Genomic DNA, 24,788 nt, shown 5'->3' on the forward strand with positions numbered 1-24,788 from the left:
CTGTCTGCTCCTGATTTAAGTTGTGAAGATGTGGCAGCCAGCTGCCATGAGGCCTCTGGGCCTGGAGCAGGGCCGGCGCTTCCATTTAGGTGACCTAGGCAGTCGCCTAGGGTGCCAGGATTTGGGGGGGGGGGGCAGCATTTTGCCGGGAGGGCGGCAGGCGGCCCCGGTGGTCCACCCGCAGGCGTGCCTGCGGAGGGTCCGCTGGTCCCGCGGCTCCTGCGGGAGGTCCACCGGAGCCGCGGGACCAGCGGACCCTCCAAGGAACGCCTGCGGGAGGTCCACCGGAGCCGCGGGACCAGCGGACCCTCTGCAGGAACGCCTGCGGCAGGTCCACCGGAGCCGCGGGACCGGTGGCGAAATGGGTAGAGCTGGCCCTGCGCCTAGGGCACCAAAAACCCTGGCGCTGCTCCTGGCCTGGGGAAGTTAATTCACATCAATGTAGCAGTTCCCACTACACAGGTGCCAAGAACAATGTGATAAAACAGTGGTAATGATGCATCAGACTCCCCCCGGTGAAAATCCATGTACCTCCAGTGACTTCAATGGATCTAGGCCAACTTGCACCACGTGAGAATCTGGCCCAACATTGTACCCAGTTGTAGAGCAGCCCATGTAAGTAGCTGTGTCCTTGGCAGCATCACCAGTCCCCCCCGGCAGTGGGGTTTCCTTTTCTGGTTCCAGAGGGCTGCTCCTCAGGTTCCCTGTTGAATCTCATAGTGACATTGCTGTATTCCAGACAGTGCAGAACGAAGGGCCCAGGAACACGAGACACAGCATGGTGAATGTGTTTGACTGATGACTACGGATCTCAAGCAATGCACCCTGTGGGAAAAGAGCAGCATGTGAGACCTTCTCCTCAAAGAAAATGATTTCAGCTCACACCACCCTTCTGCAACAACATATCAGTTCTGCAGTGCAATGCATTAAATAGCTGCTATGTGGTACCCAGTCACAAAGCAGCCCATGGAACTAACTGTCTCACTACCAGCCTCTCTGGTCATCCCTCCTTTCCTTCCCAATTCCCTTTTCTGGCCTCACACGACCACTCCCCAGATCTCCTCCTGCAGCCAGAATGGACACGTGGCCTGAGAGCTTCGGAGACTTGAGTTCTCTGTTCATCCCATACCCTGTGCAGTGTGGGGTCCCAGTGCCAGCTCCCCTCACACACGCTGCCTCAGCCATTGGGCCGCAGCCCGGACCTGGGGGACAGACGAGTTTGTCTCCATGGTTTATAGGGTCCTTGGATTCTCTTACAGCAAGGGGAACAATCAGTGCAGGCTCTGCTGGTGACATTTGCGTGCAATGGGGACAGGCTGAGATCCCAGCACATGCCACTTTTAGCAACTGCCCACAGGGGTCAGGGTTGGATTATTAAACTGAAAATAAACCCAAGGCACTGCGGGGAGGAGTTCCTGTTAGGGAAGGGAGCAGCTCTACCTGCTCACAGCTGCAAGAGTTTTTTTTTTAAAACTTTCCACAACAAAAGCAGCAGAGATTGGGGATAATGAAGTCATAGAAATGTAGAAGTGGAAGGGACCTCAAGAAGCCATCTAGTCCAGTCCCCTGCACCGAGGCAGGACTAACTATTATCTAGACCACCCCTGACAGGAGTTTCTCTAGCCTGTTCTTCAAAACCCCCAGTGACTGGGCTTCCAATCTCCCTGGAAAGGTTATTCTACAGCTTAAGGACCCTTATCATTGGACAGCCCCCCCCCAATATCTAACTTAAAGCTCCCTTGCTACACATTAAGCTGATTACTTCTTGTCCTGCCCTCAGTGGACATGGAGAACAATTGATCACAGTCCTCTTTATAACAGCCCTGAACAGATTTGAAGACTTTTATCAGGTCCCTTATCAGTCTTTTCTCAGGACTAAACATGGCCAGTTTTTAACTTCTCCACTGTCAGCTTTTCTAAACCTTTTACCATCTTTTTTGTTGCTCTCCTCTGGACTGTCTCCAATTTGTCCACCTCATAGACTCATAGACTTTAACGTCAGAAGGGACCATTACGATCATCTAGTCTGACCTCCTGCACAATGCAGGCCACAGAATCTCACCCACCCACTCCTGTAAGAAACCCCTAACCTATGCCTGAGTTACTGAAGTCCTCAAATCGTGGTTTGAAGACCTCAAGCTGCAGAGAATCCTCCAGCAAGTGACCTGTGCCCCACGCTGCAGAGGAAGGCGAAAAACCTCCAGGGCCTCTGCCAATCTGCCCTGGAGGAAAATTCCTTCCCGACCCCTAATATGGCAATCAGTTAAACCCTGAGCATGTGGGCAAGACTCACCAGCCAGCACCCAGGAAAGAATACTCTGTAGTAACTCAGATCCCACCCCATCTAACATCCCATCACAGACCACTGGGCATAGTTACCTGCTGATAATCAAAGATCAATTGCCAAATTAATTGCCAAAATTAGGCTATCCCATCATACCATCCCCTCCGTAAACTTATCAAGCTTAGTCTTAAAGCCAGATATGTCTTTTGCCCCCACTACTCCCCTTGGAAGGCTATTCCAGAACTTCACTCTTCTAATGGTTAGAAACCTTTGTCTAATTTCAAGTCTAAACTTCCTAGTGTCCAGTTTATATCCATTTGTTCTTGTGTCCACATTGGTACTAAGTTTAAATAATTCCTCTCCCTCCCTAATATTTATCCCTCTGATATATTTATAAAGAGCAATCATATCCCCCTGTGACAGTGCTGCCCGTGGGAGCCAGCTGAGCTCACTCAATCAGGGTGAACTGCAAACCAAACGGGGCAGACAAACCCCAAACGCTGGTGGTTATTTCAATACTTAGATTTACCAACCAGCACAAAACAGCTTCTCTAGTACCTCACTGGTCACTGAGAAGTCCAAACCACGCAGTTCCCTTAAAGTGCCCAGCCTCAGGCCTCCGTCCAGACACACCTGTCAGATATGATGATGATTCCTGAGAATCTTACTTCATCATATAAAAGAAAAGGTTCTTCCAATCCCAAAGGATCAGCCACATACCCAGGTCCAATTATAACTTAGATCTTATCCAAAATACACGCTATAGCCAATTCTTATTAACTAAGCTAAAATTTATTAAAAAAGAAAAGAGAGAGAGTGTTGGTTAAAAGATCAATACACAGACAGACTTGAATTCAATTCTTGAGGTTCAGATACACAGCAGAGAAGAGCTTGTAGTTGCCAAAAGTCCTTTTAGAAATAGTCCATAGGTTACAGTCCAATTTCCATATTCCGGGTGGCTCCAGTCAATGACTGGGGATCTCAATCCTTGTGGCTTAAGGTTTCCCCCTCTTGAAACCCAAAGCAGATCTGAGATGAAGAAGGATCGTGTCCCAGGCTTCTTATACATTTTCAGCAGCCTTTCGGCCTGAGAAAACAATAGGTTTAACTCCTTCTCCCAAACATCCTGGCAATTAGCACAGAGTAATTTATCCATTAAACAGTTTAGATACAGGTTACCACAACCTTCAAAGAGACACATAGACAATAATACGATTTCACTCAAGTATCATCATAAATGTTAATATTCCTTTTTTGATCTTTGAATTAAAACTCTAGCAATGGACAAGACTTGTTTGCTGACATCACAAGACCTGAGCAAACATCTACCCTTCTACCTCTAACAATGCAGACTTGCATTTCAAAGCTCTAGTCATTTACAGATCTTCCTAACCAGTCCTCAAGGTTCACCCATGGGTCAGGTTAGTCTATGAGTTAATGAACTCTTTCTGGCCCTGTCACCTTTCAATGAGATAGTATATTATACTCATAACGTCACATCCCCCTCAACCTTCTTTTGGTTAGGCTAAACAAGCCAAGCTCTTTGAGTCTCCTTTCATAAGACAGGTTTTCCATTCCTCGGATCATCCTAGTAGCCCTTCTCTGTACCTGTTCCAGTTTGAATTCATCCTTCTTAAACATGGGAGACCAGAACTACACACATTATTCCAGATGAGGTCTCATCAGTGCCTTGTATAACGCTACTAATACCTACTTATCTTTGCTGGAAATACCTCGCCTGATGCATCCTAAAACTGCATTAGCTTTTTTAACGGCCGTATAACATTGGTGGCTTATAGTCATCCTATGATCAACCAATACTCCAAGGTCCTCCACCTCCTCTGTTACTTCCAACTGATATGTCCCCAATTTATAACCAAAATTCTTGTTATTAATCCCTAAATGCATGACCTTGCACTTTTCACTATTAAATTTCATCCTATTACTAATACTCCAGTTTACAAGGTCATCCAGATCTTCCTATAGGATATTCCGGTCCTTCTCTGTGTTAGCAATACCTCCCAGCTTTGTGTCATCCGCAAACTTTATTAGCACATTCCCACTTTTTGTGCCAAGGTCAGTAATAAAAAGATTAAATAAGATTGGTCCCAAAACCGATCCCTGAGGAACTCCACTAGTAACCTCCCTCCAGCCTGACAGTTCACCTTTCAGTACGACCCATTGTAGTCTCCCCTTTAACCAGTTCCTTATCCACCTTTCAGTTTTCATATTGATCCCCATCTTTTCCAATTTAACTAATAATTCCCCATGTGGAACCATATCAAATGCCTTACTGAATTCGAGGTAAATTAGATCCACTGCATTTCCTTTATCTAAAAAATCTGTTACCTTCTCAAAGAAGGAGATCAGGTTGATTTGGCACGATCTACCTTTTGTAAAACCATGGTGTATTTTGTCCCAATTACCATTGACCTCAATGTCCTTAACTATTTTCTCCTTCAAAAATTTTTCCAAGACCTTACATACTACAGATGTCAAACTAACAGGCCTATAGTTACTCGGATCACCTTTTTTCTAAAAATAGGAACTATGTTAGCAATTCTCCAGTCATACGGTACAACCCCCGAGTTTACTGATTCATTAAAAATTCTTGCTAACGGGCTTGCAATTTCATGAGCCAGTTCCTTTAATATTCTTGGATGAAGATTATCTGGGCCCTCCGATTTTGTCCCATTAAGCTGTTCGAGTTTGGCTTCTACCTCGGATATGGTAATATCTACCTTCATATCCTCATTCCCAATTGTCATCCTTCCATTATCCCTAAGCTCCTCATTAGCCTCATTAAAGACTGAGGCAAAGTATTTGTTTAGATAATGGGCCATGCCTAGATTATCCTTAACCTCCATTCATCCTCATTGTTTAGTGGTCCCACTTCTTCTTTCTTTGTTTTCTTCTTATTTATGTGGCTCTCTCCTAAAGCTGAGGCCTCGCTAGTGCAATATGGACTGGGACAATTATCTCGAGTGTCTTATATAACAATCTGACCAACACACCCCAGGATGCTATTAGCCCTTTTTAGCAACTGCAGTGCATTGCTGGCTCACATGCCGGTTTCGATCCATGATAATTCCCAGATCCTCTTCAGCAGTGCTACTGTTTTACCGTTTATTGTCCATTTTGTATACATGTGTTTGATTTTTCCTTCCAAAGTGTTGTACGTTGCACTTGTCTCTGCTGAATTTCCTAGTGTTGATTTCAGACCAATTCTCCAGATTGCTGAGTAGAGGCAGTGATGTGCATTCAGAGATACCCTGTGTATTTTAGAATAGGCCTGAAAAATCATGTTTTTTACTTCATGTAATCAATTCTTGTCCACTATTTCCACCCCAGCGTGCATATGTCTGGCCTACTGTCAGGGTGGGGGAGTTAAGGTGGTAGTGAGAGAAGAGAGAAAGTTCTGTTCCTTGCTCTGTCAAGCTTTTTCTGTGGACTTTAAGCAAATCCTTATTCGCTTTGTGCCTCACTGTCTTCATCTGTATAAAAAGGGGATAACAGCCCTTCTCTGCCTCATACAGCTGTTGTGACGTAAGTGCTCAGATACTATGAGGACAGAGGCTTTCTACCTACCTTGGATAGTCAGCAGTGCCGGCCTTTCCACACTGGCCTTGTCCCCGGCTCTTTCCATTTTATCCCAATTGTTTTCTAAGAGCCCCAGCTCTCAGCCTGCCGTGCTTGGATGAGAAGAGCAGTTTTCACTAAAATAAAATCTAATCTAGCAGAAAATCTTGAGAATGAAACCAGAGTGACACCCAAAAGCTCACAAACAAAATAAATAAATAAAGGAAATGTAGGTTTTGTTTGTTCTCATAGAATCTCAGGGTTGGAAGGGACCTCAGGAGGTATCTAGTCCAACCCCCTGCTCAAAGCAGGACCAATCCCCAGACAGATTTTTGCCCCAGTTCCCTAAATGGCCCCCTCAAGGGCTGAACTCATACTCCTGGGTTTAGCAGGCCAACGCTCAAACCACTGAGCTAGCCTGTTTTAAAGCTCATAAATCTGAAGCTTGGGGAACAATTTCAAGATTTTCACTTCAGCCACCAGGGCTAGAAACTTCCTTATTTTAGAAACTGACAGGCAAGAGTCTCAGCTAGTCACATGCTTCCAGGAGCTGGGGGTTAAAGCAGCACTAACTAGCCTAGACTCATGATAACCCTAATTCTTCACCACTTCCCCCACGGCCCCCACCTGCCTCTCATGCTTCTCTGTCCCTTCTCCGGCACCCCCCACACCTGCCTCTCACATGTCTCTGCCCCTTCTCCTCCCCTTTCCCGTTTCCCCCCCGCCACCGTCTTGTGACTCTTCTCCCCCAGAGAGACAGAGGCACTGGTGACAGGACGGGGGCCCTTGGGGGAGGGGGCAGCGGCACGGGTGGCAGAGCCCCTCAGGCGGAGCGGTGTGGGTGGTGGGACCCCTTGGGGGAGGGGGCCGAGCAGGATCGGGGCTGGGGTGGAGTGGGGGTGGGGTATAGGCAGGGCCTCAGGGGGAGGAGGCTGAGCAGGGCTGGCCTCAGGTGGGGCAGGGATCGTGGCCACAGTCCAGCCACCGGTGGCCCCTCCCACTTGTAGGGAGCTTCCAGTGCTCAGGCTTAGCCTCCCCAAATGTGGGAGTCACTTACCGCCCCCACCTCCCCACACAGCTGCCAACTCCATGGGTGCTCCGGGGCTGGAGCACCCGTGGGAAAAACCAGTGGGTGCTCAGCACCCACCGGCAGCTCTGCCAGTCAGCTCCTCCCCTTCCCCCCAGTGCCTCCCTCGTGCTGCAATCAGCTGTTCAGTGGCATGCAGGAGGTGCTGGGGCGGGGGGTGGAGCAGAGACAGGAAGAGGCGGTGGAGGGGGCAGAATGGGGTGGGAAGAGATGGGGTGAGGTGGAGTGGGGGTGGGACGAGGCAGGCCAGGAGTGGGGATTTGGGGCGGGGGGGGGGGAGCCTGGAGCAGAGCAGGGGTCCAGCAACCCAGGGAATTTGGGAAGTCGGCGCCTCCGTCTCCCCCGCTCCTGGCTGACATAGCTATGCCAACAGGCGCCTGTGGTGTAGATCCAGTGATGAGCTGCTAAAATCTTAACAACCGGTTCTCTATAAAAAGTTCTGATTTAAGGGATGTGCCACAGTATGTATTTTTTGTACCAATAGGGTTACCATACGCCCGTATTCTCCCGGGAGGAATTTTTAAAATTTACCACCCAGACAGCGATTTAAGAACCTAAATGCCTGACATGTCCAGGAAAATACAGATGTATGTTAACCCGACCTAAAGTTCTTTTTTAAAAAGATGGGCCTGAACTAGAAATGAGCTCCTTTTCACATGTGTGGGTCCCCGCCACTCCCTGGGGGTGTGCTAGGGTGACCAGATGTCCCAATTTTATAGGGACAGTCTCAATTTTTGGGTCTTGTTCTTATATAGGCTCCTATTACTCCTCACCCCGTCCCAATTTTTCACACTTGCTGTCTGGTCACCTTAGGGTGTGCACATGTGTGGGTCCCAGCTGCTCCCTGCCCCACCTCCTTGAAGCAGGTGTGCAGGGTTAGTGCCCTGAGAACTGCAGGGCACCAGTGGACATGGGGCTGGCTGCAGACAGGGGCGTGGGACAGGGCTAGCTGGAGGCAGGGAGTGTGACACGGGCTGGCTGCAACAGGGGCTGGCTGTGGGCAAGTGATGCAGACAGGGGCTGGCTGTGGGCAGGTGGTGCAGACAGGCTGTGGCAGGGGTCGGGGGGGTGGCAGGTGGCGGGGAAAGGGGCTGTGGCAGGGGTCGGGGGGGTGGCAGGGGCTAGGGGCAGGGGCTGTGGGCAGGGGCTGGCTGCAGGCAGGGGCTGTGGCAGGGGGCAAGGGGGGTGGCAGGGGCTGTGGGCAGGGGCTGGCTGCAGGCAGGGACTGTGGCAGGGGGCAGGAGGGGTGGCAGGGGCTGTGGCAGGACAGATGGCAGCGGCTGGCTGTGGGCAGGGGCTGGCTCTGGGCAGGGGGTGCAGGCAGGGGGTGGCTCTGGGAGGGGGAGGGCAGGGAGGGGCTGGCTGTGGGCAGGACGGATGGCAAGGGATGGCAAGGGCTGGCTGCGGGTGGGGGAGGGTGGCAGGAGTGGTGGCAGGGGGCAGGGGCTGTGGCAGGGGGCAGGAGATGTGGCACGACGGATGGCAGGGGCTGGCTCTGGCCAGGGGGTGCAGACAGGGGCTGGCTGGGGGTGGGGGGGGCAGAGGCTGCGGGCGGGGGAGGGTGGCAGGGGGCAGCTGTGGGCAGAGGGGGAGCGGGGGGCTGCAGACACTCACACAGGGAGAGCGGCTGGGAGCAGGAGGTGGCTGCAGGCAGGGGCTGCGGGCGGGGGGTGCAATGCGGGGGTGGCAGGGGGTGGCAGGGCAGGGGGTGCAATGGGGGGTGGCAGGGCAGGGGGTGGCAGGGCAGGGGGTGCAATGGGGGGGTGGCAGGGCAGGGGGTGCAGGCAGGGGGTGCAATGGGGGTGGCAGGGCAGGGGGTGCAATGGGGGGTGGCAGGGCAGGGGGTGCAGGCCGGGGGTGCAATGTGGGGGGTGCAATGCGGGGGTGCAGGCAGGGGGTGCAATGCGGGGGGTGCAGGCAGGGGGTGCAGACGGGTGCAATGGGGGGTGGCAGGGCAGGGGTGCAGGCAGGGGGTGCAATGCGGGGGGTGCAGGCAGGGGGTGCAGGCAGGGGGTGCAATGGGGGGTGGCAGGGCAGGGGGTGCAGGCAGGGGGTGCAATGCGGGTGTGGCAAGGCAGGGGGTGCAGGCAGGGGGTGCAATGGGGGGGTGTAGGCAGGGGGTGCAGGCAGGGGGTGCAATGGGGGTGGCAGGGCAGGGGGTGCAATGGGGGGTGGCAGGGCAGGGGGTGCAGGCAGGGGGTGCAATGTGGGGGGTGCAATGCGGGGGTGCAGGCAGGGGGTGCAATGCGGGGGGTGCAGGCAGGGGGTGCAGACGGGTGCAATGGGGGGTGGCAGGGCAGGGGTGCAGGCAGGGGGTGCAATGCGGGGGGTGCAGGCAGGGGGTGCAGGCAGGGGGTGCAATGGGGGGAGGCAGGGCAGGGGGTGCAGGCAGGGGGTGCAAGGAGGGGGTGGCAAGGCAGGGGGTGCAGGCAGGGGGTGCAATGGGGGGGTGTAGGCAGGGGGTGCAGGCAGGGGGTGCAATGGGGTGGCAGGGCAGGGGGTGCAATGGGGGGTGGCAGGGCAGGGGGTGCAGGCAGGGGGTGCAATGTGGGGGGTGCAATGCGGGGGTGCAGGCAGGGGGTGCAATGCGGGGGGTGCACGCCGGGGGTGCAGACGGGTGCAATGGGGGGTGGCAGGGCAGGGGTGCAGGCAGGGGGTGCAATGCGGGGGTGGCAGGGGGTGCAGTCAGGAGGTGCAATGGGGATGCAGGCAGGGGGTGCAGGCAGGGGTGCAATGGGGGTGGCAGGGCAGGGGTGCAGGCAGGGGGTGCAATGCGGGAGGTGCAGGCAGGGGGTGCTGACAGGGGTGCAATAGGGGGGGTGGCAGGGCAGGGGGTGCAATGGGGGGTGGCAGGTCAGGGGGTGCAGGCAGGGGGTGCAGTGCGGGGGTGCTAGGGCCGGGGGTGCAGGCAGGGGGTGCAGGCAGGGCGTGCAATGCGGGGGGTGCAGGCAGGGGGTGCAGACAGGGGTGCAATGGGGGGTGGCAGGGCAGGGGGTGCAGGCAGGGGGCAGGGTGGCAGGGCCTGGCTGCGGCCGGGGGGTGCAGGCAGGGGGAGCGGGGGAGGGGTGCAGACACTCACACAGGGGGAGCAGCCCGAGCCACAGGAGGCAGCCAGGCACCCACCAGGCAGCAGCAGGAGCCCCAGGGCCAGAGGTCCGAGGAGCAGCAGCAGCAACAGGGCCAGGAGGCAGCTCACATGCCTCCCGCAGCGCAGCATGGCGCTCCCTGGCGGCCGGGAGGAGGAATTTCACCCTTCCCGCCCAGAGCCCATCAAAGCTTCCCTGCAGGGAAGCCACTTAACAAGCGGTTCTAAAACCGCTTCTAAATTTAACAACCGGTTCGTGCGAACCAGTGCGAACCGGCTCCGGCTCACCCCTGTGTAGATCTGCTCTTCCTGTTCTACAAAGAAAATATGACCAGAGGCCCTGACCCTGCAGACACCTATCTGCACTGCTGTGCATTGTCCCCTGGACATCAACAGTAATTCCAGTGCCCAGGCTACAGAGACTTAGGCACACACTGAGCTTCCTTCTCAAGGTGTTGTCCCGTTGAAGTCGTGGCGCTCAGCGGGGTTACAGTAAACTGCCCGTTAGGGATTGGGGTCAAAGTAATCAATTAGAGGGCTTATGAACGCTGAGCTTGAGAGCCATATGCAATGAAACAAAGCTCGGGATAGGCTTTCATTTACTTATCTAGTTCTTTCCCTTTGTTTTCAAGGTGAACTCTAAGAAGAAATTAGTAAGTTATGACCTCCTCTGATGCAATGGTTTGTGTGGAGTTGCATGCTAGGCTGTGTCTACTCTGGCGACTGAACAACAAAACTGTTGTCGTTCAGAGGTGTTAACCCTCTTTCCCCCCCCGAAAGACAAACGTTTTGCCACAACAAGTGCCAGTGTGAACAGCACGTTGTTGGCAGGAGAGAGCGAACGCTGCTCATTGGGAGTGGAAATATTTTGTCAGCCAAAGAGCTACCAAACAGCAGCTACGCTGCCCAACTTTTAGCGACAGGGCTTTGCCGACAGTCATGTCGCTAAAAGCTGCGTAGTGTAGACAAAGCCCTAGTGAGCACTGTAGGCTTAATTCACCTGTAGGGATATGACAGGACACCCCAGGATCTGTGAATACATTTAAAGTCTGGGATTTTCAAAAGCACCTAAGGCAGTTAGGCACTCACTTGCCACTGAATGTCAATGAAACTTGGATCCCTTCAAACCTGGAAAATCCAAGCTCGGATCACAGCACCTAGCACAATGTTGAGAAGTTGAGTACACCAGGCCCGGGCCTGCTAGGGACTCCATCACACCAGGGAAGCCTTCGGCTTGGGAGATCCAATTGCTTTTTAGTCTAGACATCAAAGGGGCCCACAGAGTAGCAGAAAATCCAGTCTTCTGCCTCAGCCACATCATTATTAATTATTGTTATAAAAATGCTGGAATGTGTTGCCCAAGTTGTAATCTTCGGCATAAGGTGTACAGCTGGTCTGGGGGGGGTGTTCTTTTCTTTTCTTTTTTTGGGGGGGGGGAGTGTAAATTCACTGAAATATGTTTTTCAGGGCCCTGAAAGTATTTGCAAATTTGGGCTGAATTCACTGAATAATTTCAATGGAAAACACTTAAGAATTCAGAAATGGTAAAATGGTTTGTTTAAAAAATGTGAATTCAAATCAATGTTTCATTTCAAAAGTGTCAATCTGAATTGATATTTTGTTTCAAAATAGCAATTCAAATTGATATTCAAAACAGTTTGTTCAATCAAACTGTTTTTTTTTTCATTCCTCATTTTGTGAAGGAAAAAACAAACTGAAACAACAAACGTTGGGGGGGGGGCAATGGTCAGTTTGGCCACTGATCAGAAAAGTCAACAATTCACTGAGTTACACAGCTGCTAACAGCTCTTATTCTGTTAACAAGAAAAATAGAAAAACAAGCCATATCCTCAAATTGTTAGTAAAGTATTAGTGATTTTAAGGTCTAGTTTTTCATTCTTTCCACATGTATAACTCCCAGAATAGTTGTTAGGAGTTTGGAATGCACAAAAAAATGGAAAAAAATTCAGTAACAAGTGAGTAGACAAAAACATATTCCACCCATCAAAATAGTAATGCTTTTAAAATAATTTTAAGAGCCCGACCCTACACAGGATTACACATGTGAATAATGCTCTTCCTGTGCATAAAGATTTGCAAAATTGGGCATATCTAACACATTTCTGACATGTAACCTTAGGGGAAACATATACAATAATGCGCGTGAATAATTTTGTGCTTATAATGAAAACTGTATCTGTAGGCACCTGGACAGGAGCAGGGCATTATAGCTATTTGTATCTGTTTTGCTTTTTCTTCTTTCCGTAGGGAGATTGCAGGCAGAAATGGGTAAGTTAGCTTTTTCCTCATTTTCCCTTCTGTAAATAGTCATCTCACATTAAGGATTTTAACTCTGTTCTCCAGCGCAGTCCCCCTCCCTCCCCAAGGTTCACTATGCACTAAGGTCACCAAAAGGCAATGGAAGAAACATGAAAGGGAACAGAAATAAAGTTTCCAACAGAAACTCTGATGCTGTTTTATTGTTCGCTGTAGCATCCAAGTGATTATAGGCCGAGGCCCCAATTCAGCATAGCACCTAAGCACGTGTTTAACTTTAGTCTTGAAACACATGCTTAAGTGTGTTTAAGCTTACCAAACTGCTCAAGACAGTTAAGACCAAAGCAGACTGCGAAGAACTTCCAAAAGATCTCACAAAACTAAGTGATTGGGCAACAAAGTGGCAAATGAAATTTAATGTGGATAAATGTAAAGTAATGCACATTGGAAAAAATAACCCCAACTATACATACAATATGATGGGGGCTAATTTAGCTACAATGAGTCAGGAAAAAGATCTTGGAGTCATCGTGGACAGTTCTCTGAGGATGTCCACGCAGTGTGCGGAGGTGGTCAAAAAAGCAAACAGGATGTTAGGAATCATTAAAAAGGGGATAGAGAATAAGACTGAGAATATATTATTGCCCTTATATAAATCCATGGTACGCCCACATCTCGAATACTGTGTACAGATGTGGTCACCTAATCTCAAAAAAGATATTCTAGCACTAGAAAAGGTTCAGAAAAGGGCAACTAAAATGATTAGGGTTTTGGCGAGGGTCCCATTTGAGGAAAGATTAAAGAGGCTAGGACTCTTCAGCTTGGAAAAGAGGAGACTAAGGGGGGATATGATAGAGGTATATAAAATCATGAGTGGTGTGGAGAAAGTGGATAAGGAAAAGTTATTTACTTATTCCTATAATACAAGAACTAGGGGTCACCAAATGAAATTAATAGGCAGCAGGTTTAAAACAAATAAAAGGAAGTTCTTCTTCACGCAGCGCACAGTCAACCTGTGGAACTCCTTACCTGAGGAGGTTGTGAAGGCTAGGACTATAACAGGGTTTAAGAGAGAACTGGATAAATTCATAGAGGTTAAGTCCATTAATGGTTATTAGCCAGGATGGGTAAGGAATGGTGTCCCTAGCCTCTGTTCGTCAGAGGATGGAGATGGATGGCAGGAGAGAGATCTCTTGATCATTTCCTGTTAGGTTCACTCCCTCTGGGACACCTGGCATTGGCCACTGTCGGTAGACAGGATACTGGGCTAGATGGACCTTTGGTCTGACCCAGTACGGCCGTTCTTATGTAAGTGCTTTCCTGAATTGGGCCATAACGTAATTGAGTTGTGGCATACAAGGGACAGTCTAAACCTATTAGATTGGCATTATCAAAAGCACCTGGGACTGGCCTAAATTTGCTCTTACTGAAGTCAGTGGTGAAACTCCCACTAACTTCAATGGGAACAGAGCTAGGAAAATACTGCCATCAATCTTTATAGTAAAAGCAACAGCACTGATAAAGACCCAGAGAATTGTAGAAATGCAGAACTGGAAGGGACCTCAAGAGGTCTTCTAGTCCTGCCATTTCCCCCCATCCTGCCTTGGTACATGTGGGTGAAGCATACCTAGACTGTCCCTGACAGTGTTTGTCTGACCTGTTCTTAAAAACCTCCAGTGATGGAGATTTCACACCCTCCCTAGCTAGAAAAGCAAATAAATATTGAAGGCTCAAGTCATATCAACAAACTATTCGCATTTTAGGATTTGATCCTGCTGTCTTTGTACTCTCGATTACCAGTGAAGCCAAGAGGAGATTAGGGTCTGTGAAGCAGGATTGGCCTGAATCCTACAAATAATTCAGAGCTGTCAACCTTTGAAAGGATTGATCTGTATGTGTAGTGAATCCATAAGGGTAATGCAACACGAAAGAAAATGTTAGTACTGATGATCTTGATACTGGGAATTAATTTAAAAATGAAAAAAAAAATCCTTGAAATTTTTATTCACTTAAAGTTCTTAAATAATTTAAATGAAAATATTAAATGAATGATATAATTTGTATTTGTTTTTGTTTTATTTTAGGGAAACACCTTGACAATATCAGTAAGTTCTATTTTTCTTCTAATGAAAGATCTAAGTTTTAGGCAGTAAAGAAAAATCCCATGTAATAACAATTGAACCCAGATATTGCAAAGACTTAAGCCAATATGTAACTTTACGCAATTCAGTGGGACTACTACACATGAATAAGTGTTTGCAGGATCAGGCCTAAATCTGGATGCACTCGGATAAAATATTACAAGCGTCTAATTATTTATGTGGATTTCTTTCTCTCTCTTTTTAGGTGAACTCCATGAAGAAATTAGTAAGTTATATTTCCCCCAGTCGAAACTTTTTTTGGAGGGTGTTACTTTCCATTATAACATCATTTTATTTTTCTACCCTCAAAACTCCTGCAGCTTTAGATTAGACATACAGTGAATGATTTGATGTAAAGAAGCAATGTGAAAAAATGTTTAAGTGACTAGAAGTCAGGGGTACTGACTCAGAATGCTGACTGAGAGTTGCAGCAGCACCTGGGCAGAGAAGTCAGAAATGGCTCCCTGGCCAGTTCTACACAGACCCCAGTCTTACTGAAGAGTAGAGTAGAGGAGTGGAATTTTTCAACCAATTTTATTTTTAGTGGGGGGAAAGGAAATTCAGTGACATTAAAATGTTTTGAGAATTCATGTTGAATTTTCCAAATTGTTTGGGTGTAAAAAATCTGAAGAAATTGAAACGTTTTGGTTTCACATTTTCAAAATGAAACATTGAGTTTTTGATTCAAAGTGACTTTTTGTTTTGAAAATGCCTTTATTTTTTTAAGAAGATGCTTGAAATCAGAACAAGACATTTCATTTCAGGTCAGACAAAATATTTTGGTCAAGCTGGAACTAATTTTTTACTGAGCTTTTTATTCACTGAGAGTAACTCAGTAAAAATCTTTGTGGTTCAACCTGAAATGCACCACTCCCCGCCAATTATTTGGAATTGCTGAGATCTGAAAAACATGTTATTCACCCAGTTTAAGATTACAGCAGCCTATGGGCTATTCTAATCCATACCACCTGGCTGCAGCTAATATAAATCTTGTCCACCAGCCAGAGGTTACCAGCAGGCACTGCTTTCTAGCCACACCCACTCCTTATTTGTTGCATGGTCCCATTGCGGTGGGCTGCAGAGTGGCTGTGCAGAAGCTGGCCATGCTAGTTCAAATCCTGCTAGAGACTTGCGTGTGCTGGGGAAGACGTCAGCTGCTTCCTGGCTCTTTTGAACCACTCACATGACATGAAGGCTCTAGATTGCATGACAAATGTCTCCCCTACCTCAGCCATATCAGCATTAGCCTCCAGATGCTATGATATTGTTATTTGGAGTACTGTGTCCAGTTTTGCCCTGACCCACTATAGAAAGGATGTGGACAAATTGGAGAGAGTCCAGCGGAGGGCAACAAAAATGATCGAGAGCTGGGGCACATGATCTATGAGGAGATGCTGAGGGAACTGGGCTTGTTTAGTCTGTAGAAGAGAAGAGTGAGGTGGGATTTGATAGCAGCCTTCAAGTACCTGAAGCAGGGTTCCAAAGAGGATGGAGCTCGGCTGTTGTCAGTGGTAGCAGAAGTCAGGGCCGGCTCCAGAGCCCAGCGGGGCAAGCACCCGCCTGGGGCGGCCCTTTCCCGGGGGGGCGGCAGCCTGGGCCGGCGGACCTGCCGCAGTCATGCCTGCGGGAGGTCCACCGGAGCCCCGGGAGCAGCGGACCTGCCGCAGGCACGACTGCGGATGGTTCGCTGGTCCCGCGGCTCGGCTGGACCTCCCGCAGGCATGACTGCGGCAGCTCAACCAGAGCCGCCGGACCTGCGAACCGCCCGCAGCTGCGGGAGGTCCAGCCGAGCCGCGCGACCAGTGGACCCTCTGCAGTCATGCCCGCGGGAGGTCCGCTGCTCCCGCAGCTCGGGGGCGCCTCCCGCGCATGACTGCTTGGGGCAGCCAAAAACCTAGAGCCGCCCCTGGCAGAAGTGGCTACAACTTGGAAGAGAGAGAGGCAACACTGGAGCCAGAAGGAGGGGAAAGGGTATAATGGAGAGATGTCCCAGTTTAGAAGAAAGTTAAACCAATCCATATTAAGGATAAGGAAAGTAGAAAGGCTAAAGACTGAGTTATAGAACCGAATGAATATTAACTGTTCAAGTGGTGTTAGTAGTTACCATTCTAGGGCCTACTCTTGCAATCTCTGCACACCTCAGACTCCCAGAAGCAGAACAGGGTCCCACTTCTAGAAACAGTTCAAACCTGTAAACCTTTGAATTTTTATTTTCACTTGTAGCCAGAAAATCCACAATATGGACAGAAATGTAATTAACGATTATCTAGACAATATAAAATGGAGAATATAAATCTTTGTTCATTGAAAAAACTCTTAAATAGTTTGTATTTATTTCTGTTTGCTTTATTTTAGGGGCACATCTTGAAAATATTAGTAAGTTCAATTTTTATCCCAATCTAACCTCTCCGTTGAAGTTGTACACAGTTAAATTGTTGTTGTTTTTAATTAAAGGAATAATGTCAATTTGAAAATCAAATGCACGAACTTTGGCCGCTATTCAGACGGCACAGCAGCTCGGTCATTTGCAGGATTGGGGTGTTTGTAACAAATCGTTGTCTATAAAATGGTACGTCAGAATAAAAACAGACTTTGATAATAATGTTACGGTCTGTCCTTTCATTCCTTGCACACATGCCACTCCCAGTGCAATCAAAGGGTGATGGGCTGGGAGGAACAGTAATCAAAGTATTCTGAATTTTGATTTTTCATCATCATCATTTTTATTTCCAATGACCAAAAAGGGGCAGGGAAAATGTCAACCAAATTGTCACATGCCCTCCCCCCCCAAACACAGACTATTTTCTCACCAGCTCTAACAATTAATAATCAGACCTAAAGACACCTTGCGCTGCAAAACTGTAAATCTTAAAAAAATTATATTGGAGCCCTGAGCCGACACATTCTTAAACTTATGCTTCATTTTCAGCACACAGATGGTCTTGCTGAAGTCAATGGGAGTACTCGCATGCTTAACATTGCGTACGAGCATCACTCTTTACAACCCACTGGTGAATGTGTTACAGGCCTGCCTGCATGCTGCTCTACATACAATATGAGTCTGCTACAGACCCTTGCTAAATCTACAGCAATTTGGTCTTTTTTTTTAGCTCTGGAAGTCCCCACTTAAATCCCTGGTGAATCAGCCAAGATGGCGGCCATCACACTTGCATATGGTTAACTTTAAGTATGTGATTACTTCCACTGAAATAAATCAAGGCCTATGTACGTGAGCAGAATGACTATAATGAAAAGTGATCTATACATTTCCATATATGCTAAGAGAATTTTTAATTGCCTTTTCCCTTTCTTTTTATTTAAGGTGAACTGAATGAAAAAATTAGTAAGTTATATTTTCTCATTTCTGTGTAGATTGCATCTTCTCATGACATTGTCCATCTACTTTTCTCCCCAGACAGGAACTGCAGGCTGAATTCAAACACACACAGGGCCGGCTCCAGACCCCAGCGCGCCAAGCGCGCACTTGGGACGACGTCCCGCGGGAGGGCGGCAGGCGGCTCCGGTGGACCTCCCGCAGATGTGCCTGCGGAGGGTCCGCTGGTCCCGCGGCTCCAGTCGAGCATCCGCAGGCATACCTGCGGGAGGCCCACCAGAGCCACGGGACCAGTGGACCCTCTGCAGGCACATCTGCAGGAGGTCCACAGGAGCCGCGGGACCGGCGACCGCCAGAGCGCCCCCTGCGGCATGCCGCCCTGCTTGGGGCGGCGCAAATCCTAGAGCCGCCCCTGAACACACAACAAATGATTTGTCACCAAGAAAGATTGTGAGATAGTGATTAAAACTGAGAGTATTGAATAGATATGCTGGTCCACATTCTCAGCCACCTAATGAAACTGTGACACAGACGGTCTGAGTTTTGACAAGCTCTAGTCTGGGGTATTGTAGTACTTCCTGTGGAATCACAGAAATGTACTGAAACGCTGCGAATAACAACTCCAAGACACACACGCAGGGCTTGACTTTGTACTAGGGTCCCAGATCAGATACAACAATATAGTAACATACGAGACAACAATTTAACAGTAAGATAAAAATACAAGACTATCTGTTGGTAAGGAGTTTGTCTACAGTGATCATCACATTACATAAATTCACTGCCTACAACCCCGTCCCACCCTGTGTAGTGGTTGTGTATAGGATGTGGCCTTTAACCCCACCTAGGGCTAGAATAATTGATACTGGAAGATTTCAGAGGTGCCTTATCCATGGTTTGGAAGGGAATCATTCCCCAAGACTGATTAAAAAGTCTTGGCATGAGATGGTTTTGATGAAGGGGTTGGGCTTAATTTAATCTTGGGAGAAAAGCTCTTCCATAACATCTTTATTTCTGATTTTTTAATTATTATTACTATTATTATTATTTAGGTGGACTTCAAAGAGAACTTGGTAAGCGTTTCCCTCCCCCTCCCTTTTTCTGTGTAGATTGCCACGGACTCGCAGGGGCGAAAGAAAATGCAGGCCTGTTATTTACCAGGCTGCACGTGGCAACAGAGTATATTGGTAAGGGATGCAAGGAGAGTGTGGGTTACGATGCAAACTGCAGACACACACACACACACACACTAAACTTAATCAATTTAAAAGTTTTATTGGGGATAATTACAAGGGGTAAGGGAGCAGTGGATGATTAGCTAATAGAGTTAATGAAACTTAAAACACACAGTGACTAAAATATCTACTAACAAACAATATTTATAAACAAAGATGCAGCATTTAGTAATAACTGATACTTACAAATACAAACCAACGCATAACGACCGGCAAACGTAGAAGCTCTGTTTGAAACACGTGAGCTGAGAGAACCGCTTCGAGGTGATCAGGCTCGGTTACGGGCATACACAGGATACACGGGTATACACAGGATACACGGGTATACACAGGATTCGTTTTTCTTTCTCCTCTCCCTGCCTGCACATGGCAGGCCGGCCATAAAGTACCCACTATGACATCATAGAAGTGTCATAGGGGACGGGGCCCAAAACCTGTTTGTGTTCGTTTCTGATTGGCACAAGCGAAGTTAACACCATGTAGGGGAGCAGGTGCCTTAAAGTCTGGCTTCGCCCCCAAAAGGTGAGGAAATGCATATTGGTTTAGAATGCGTTCAACACTGAATGACAAAAGAAGAGGCCAGGGCAATACCGGTATGGGCAAGTTTTTCAGGATGCAGACAGGAACTCATCTCAACAGTAAGCGTTTCCCTCCCCCTCCCTTTTTCTGTAATGCATCCTTTTTTATTAATCAGATTCATCTTAACAATGAACTTATTCACATGAGTGCTCACCTTCATTTTAGTTGCTTGGTTTCAGAATGGAGAAAAGTCCTAGTTTGTCCAAGTAAGTAAAATTTGTATTTAGCTAATGTCCAAATTTCACTTTCTGGAGAGATCCTTGCTCCCTTTCTTTGTAGAAATAGTTTAAAACAACACAAAACACAAATAGGAAATAATGCAATAGTTTCTCTGGCTGAAATTTGAATGGTGAAGGTAGTTCCTCAAATGAGCTGTATTGCTGGGGAATCTTCCTTTGGGAACATGGAGAGAAGTGAATTAATATTTTTCTGGATAATACATGCTCAGGTAGTACTTGAATGGGATGCTGTCCTGATGTTGTTCTGTGCACATTCATAGGGGAAGGACAGCCCAGTGGCTAGCCTGTTAGCCTAGAATTCTGAAGGCTTCAGTTCAGATCCCTTCTCCTCTGTGACATTGGGCAAATCACTTAGTTTCTTTTTTGCCAGAAGCTGGGAATGGGTGACAGAGGATGGGTCACTTGACGATTGCCCGTTCTGTTCATTCCCTCTGGGGCACCTGGAGTTGTCAGAAAACAGGATACTGGGTCAAACAATACACGCCATTCAACCTAAAACAAACACATTTTAAGATTTTTGGTTGACCCCAAATTATTATTTTTTATTTATTTTTGGTGTAAACCTAAAAATCAGTTATTTGCACAGTTCTGGGAGAAGAAGCCAAAGATGCACAAAACTTCCCACACCGGTTTCACCTGCTGCTCTATGGGTCTGCTCTTATATACATCCAGTGCTTAATGTGTAATGAAAGAGGTTCCGGGGCTCAAGCGTTTTTCCTACATTCATAATTGATGAAGCAAGCCCAGAGGTACCAGGTCTACAAACTGCCAAGCCTAGAGATGCCGGGGCGCAATGCTGGCATGCCCTGGCACAAATTTAAGCAGTGAACACATCCCCTTCCCCACACAGACCTCCTTATTCCTGATGTACGATTTGATAGGAATTTTTATTGTCAGCTATCCTAGTGATCAGGCTACACTGGGAGTTTTGTCTTCAGAGGAAAAGACTACTTTGTCAGTTTTTGTTAAAGTTTGATTCTATAGCAGTTTCCTCTCCTCTGCTGAAAACAGAAGATGATCTTCTCCTTCCTCCTTAGATAATGTCGTGAGGAGACCTGGGTGAAAAATGGATATTTCAGTTCATTGGCAATTTCAAAAAAAATGAAGACAAATTTGTTTTGGGTCAGACCAGAAATGAAAATTTTTAGAAAGTTAAAAAAATGATTTAAACAAAATGTTTTATTTTGAGCATTATAAACTTATTTATTATTTATTAAAAATAAAATTAAGGGAAATTTTGAAATGAAAAATTGTTCCCAACCAAAAAAATCAAAATATTTCATTTTTAAAAAGTCAAAACAAAATATTCTGATTTTTTTGAGTATTTTTATTTGTCTTAAACAAATAATTTGGCAAAATTGACATGGATTTGGAAAATGTTTGTGTTGTTGAATCTGCATTTTTCACCAACAAAAGTTTTGGCCTAACAATGTCACCAACTCTAGTTGTGAGAGCGACCCATTGTGTTTTATTCCACTTTAACCACTGTTTGTGCTAAAATCTCTCTCTGCTTCTTCAGACTGTCCTAACGCCCTTTCCTGGTAGCTCACCTCACTCTAGAGAGATGGCCTCTTGGCTGGTAGCCCTTTCTACCTGGCCTTCATTATTCCCCATGGAACTGAAATTAGGGTATATCAAACCATGCTATGGTGTGACCTGACTTTAAATATTAGGAAGGAGGAGCACAGCAGGGATTCTGTTCATGAAAAAGAAATGGGAATAAAATCTGCTGGGGCTCCCCAGCGTTCCTGAGTCTCTGATCCCCTCTCTGGGGAGAGGCATCTGCAGGAGAGGAAAGATTCTGCATCTCAGACCTGGCTCAGATGACCTTTCGCTTGTGTTACTGACCTGTTCCTGCTCGGGTTTGTGACTCTGTCCTGCACTCTGCTGAGGGGAGATATGATTGCTCTTTATAAATAGATCAGAGGGATAAATATCAGGGAGGGAGAAGAATTATTTAAGCTTAGTACCAATGTGGACACAAGAACAAATGGATATAAACTGGACACTAGGAAGTTTAGACTTGAAATTAGATGAAGGTTTCTAACCATCAGAGGAGTGAAGTTCTGGAACAGCCTTCCAAGGGCAGTAGTGGGGGCAAAAGACATATCTGGCTTCAAGGCTAAGCTTAATAAGTTTATGGAGGGGATGGTATGATGGGATCAGGGCCGGCTCCAGAAGGAGGGTTGAGCGCAGCCCCTGGCTAGGGTGACCAGACAGCAAATGTGAAAAATTGGGACGGGGGTGGGGGTAATAGGAGCCTGTATAAGAAAAAGACCCCAAAATCGAGACTGTCGCTATAAAATCAGGACATCTGGTCACCCTACCCCTGGCCCATGTCCTCATCCCCTGGGTCCCCACCAGGGCAGGTGGAGGGTCTGCAGCTCCCCACGGCTGCCCGCATGGCTCTTACCCTGACCCAGATCCAGCTTCCAGCCTGTCCTGGGGACAGGGCCTCAGGGGCCAAAGAATCATAGAATAGAATCATAGAATCTCAGGGTTGGAAGGGACCTCAGGAGGTCATCTAGTCCAACCCCCTGCTCAAAGCAGGACCAAACCCAACTAAATCATCCCAGCCAGGGCTTTGTCAAGCCTGACCTTAAAAACCTCTAAGGAAGGAGATTCCACCACCTCCCTAGGTAACCCATTCCAGTGCTTCACCACCCTACTAGTGAAAAAGTTTTTCCTAATATCCAGCCTAAACCTCCCCCTCTGCAACTTGAGACCATTACTCCTTGTTCTGTCATCTTCTACCACTGAGAACAGTCTAAATCCAAGAGCTGCAACCAGGCCATGGTAAGAGACACCTGGGCAGCTGCTGTGGAGAGCCACAGACCCTCCATCAGCCCTGGATGGGGGGTCATCTGGGGGGCAGGGACATGGGCCAGGGGCTGCTCTCGCCCCGCACCCCACCCCACGGCTCCCCACAGCTGCACAGGTTCCCCGGTCAGGCTCCAGCTTCTGGGCCTTTGGGGGAGGAGAAGGAGCAGGGGGCAAGGCCCGTGGGGAGTGGGAGGGCCAGTCGCTCATTCCTGCACCTCTGGCTCTGCCTTTAGCATCATGATTCTCTCTTTCCACTGCAGCGAATGTGACCCTGGATCCAAACACAGCAAATGCCCAGCTCATCGTGTCTGAGGATCGGAAAAGCGTGAGGCGTGGAATTGCACGGCAGGAGGTGCCGGACAATCCTGAGCGATTCCATTCTTTCTGTTTGCTGGGCTATGAGAGGTTCAGCTCAGGGAGACATTACTGGGAGGTGGAGGTGGGAGATGGAGGGTTTTGGGCTGTGGGTGTTGCCAGAGAGTCTATGAGGAGGAAGGGAGGGATCAGATTTAACCCTGAGCAGGGGATCTGGGCTGTAGAGTGGTGTGGGGATTAGTACCGGGCTCTCACCTCCCCAGAAACTTCCATGCCCCTGAGTGAGAGACCTAGGAAGATTGGGGTTTATCTGGACTATGAAGCGGAGTGGGTGGCATTTTATGATACTGGTAATGAGACCCTGATCTTTACTTTCATGTCAGCATCTTTCACTGGGGAGACAATCCTTCCCTTCTTCTGGGTGGGGATTGGAGTCCTGCTCAGAGTCTGCCCCTGAGGCCTGGAGATGGGGAGGTAGCAATATCCCACTGGGGTTCACTCTGGTTGTGGACCAGAAATGGACTGAACTAGTTGTTGTCCTGGGGACAGCTCAGATGGTTTAAAACACACTGCCGTGGTTCTAGAGAGGGGGATTGGGGAGACAGAGAAGATGTCATGGGGGGTTGTAGGGAGCATAGGCACCGACTCTGTGGGTGCCGCAGGACTTGAGCACCCACAGGGAAAAATTAGCGGGTGCTCTGCACCCACCGGAAGCCAAGCTCCCTTCACCCCCCACCCAACTCACCTCCTCCTCCTGCCCTGAGCACGCCGCGTCCCCACTCCTCCGCCTACCTCCCAGTGCTTCCCGACGCCACACAGCTGTAGCAAGCTCTGGGAGGGAGGCAGGGGCGGGGACGGAGATTTGGGGAAGGAGTTGGATGAGGGGCAGGGGTGGAGGTGGGGTGGGGCCGGGGCCGAGGGGGGTTGAGCACCCACTGGCGCCAGTAGAAGGTGGTGCCTATGGTAGGGAGAGGAGAAGCTGAAGACTGGAAAGGGAACGTGAGGCTTTACTGGGGAGGGAGATGCTGGAAGGAAATGGAGGGTGAAAGACAGGGAAAGGGGGTAAGGAAAGTAGAGAGAGAGGGAATAAAACTGTTCAATATTATGGGAAGTGATTGTGTTTTCTTAACTCAGTCCCTTTGTTCATGAAAAAAACTAGTTTGAGGCCTTAAATTATTCTTGCAGACTTTGGACACTCTCTTCTCTGTGTTCTGATTATTACACTATCCTTGAATTGTTTGGAATTCTCACATTGCCTGACTGTAAATATAGCCTGTATTTGAAAGGCTGTTCTTTCTGCTTGGTATTTTCTTTTCTCTCTCTTTCTTTCAAACTGTTTGTTTTTTAAAGGAGCAGCACCTTTTTTTCCTGCATGAGCTCCGGACTGTGTGCTGGGCATCCCAGGTCTGCAGGCTGATGGGATCTCACCAGTCTGTGCTTGTGGCCCTGTGCCAGTCTACCTAGGGAATACCAGCAGCTCTGCCAGTTCTACTGAGCAGCATAGGCCAGTGTGAGTCTGCCATGCCAGGGTCCTCCTTCTCCTCCTGCTCCATCATACAGTCCATCAGGTACCTTTGGTGGGGCAGAAAAGTCCTCTCAAATGTTCACCAGCACTTCCAGGAAGCTCTGTCCTTTTTCTGATGCAGGAGTGAAAGTGCAAGCGAGAGGATTTCTTCAAAAGGTGCCTTCTCCATGTTGCTGGCTCTGGTAGCTTGGCACACACAGACCAAAATCACTCCTCGGCACTGTGTTGGCGGGCTGTTCAAACTTCCTGTAACAAGAAGGGTGGGCAGAAAAGTTTTGCTACACT

At 48.4% G+C, this 24,788-nt stretch overlaps 1 pseudogene; it reads left to right on the forward strand.

Moving 5' to 3' along the window:
* Positions 1-12,239: 12,239 nt before the first annotated feature.
* On the forward strand, positions 12,240-23,567 carry LOC123358856 (annotated as a pseudogene).
* Positions 23,568-24,788: the final 1,221 nt, after the last annotated feature.

This window comes from Mauremys mutica, unplaced genomic scaffold (assembly GCF_020497125.1).
Source record: "Mauremys mutica isolate MM-2020 ecotype Southern unplaced genomic scaffold, ASM2049712v1 Super-Scaffold_100098, whole genome shotgun sequence".
Lineage (NCBI taxonomy): Eukaryota > Metazoa > Chordata > Testudines > Geoemydidae > Mauremys > Mauremys mutica.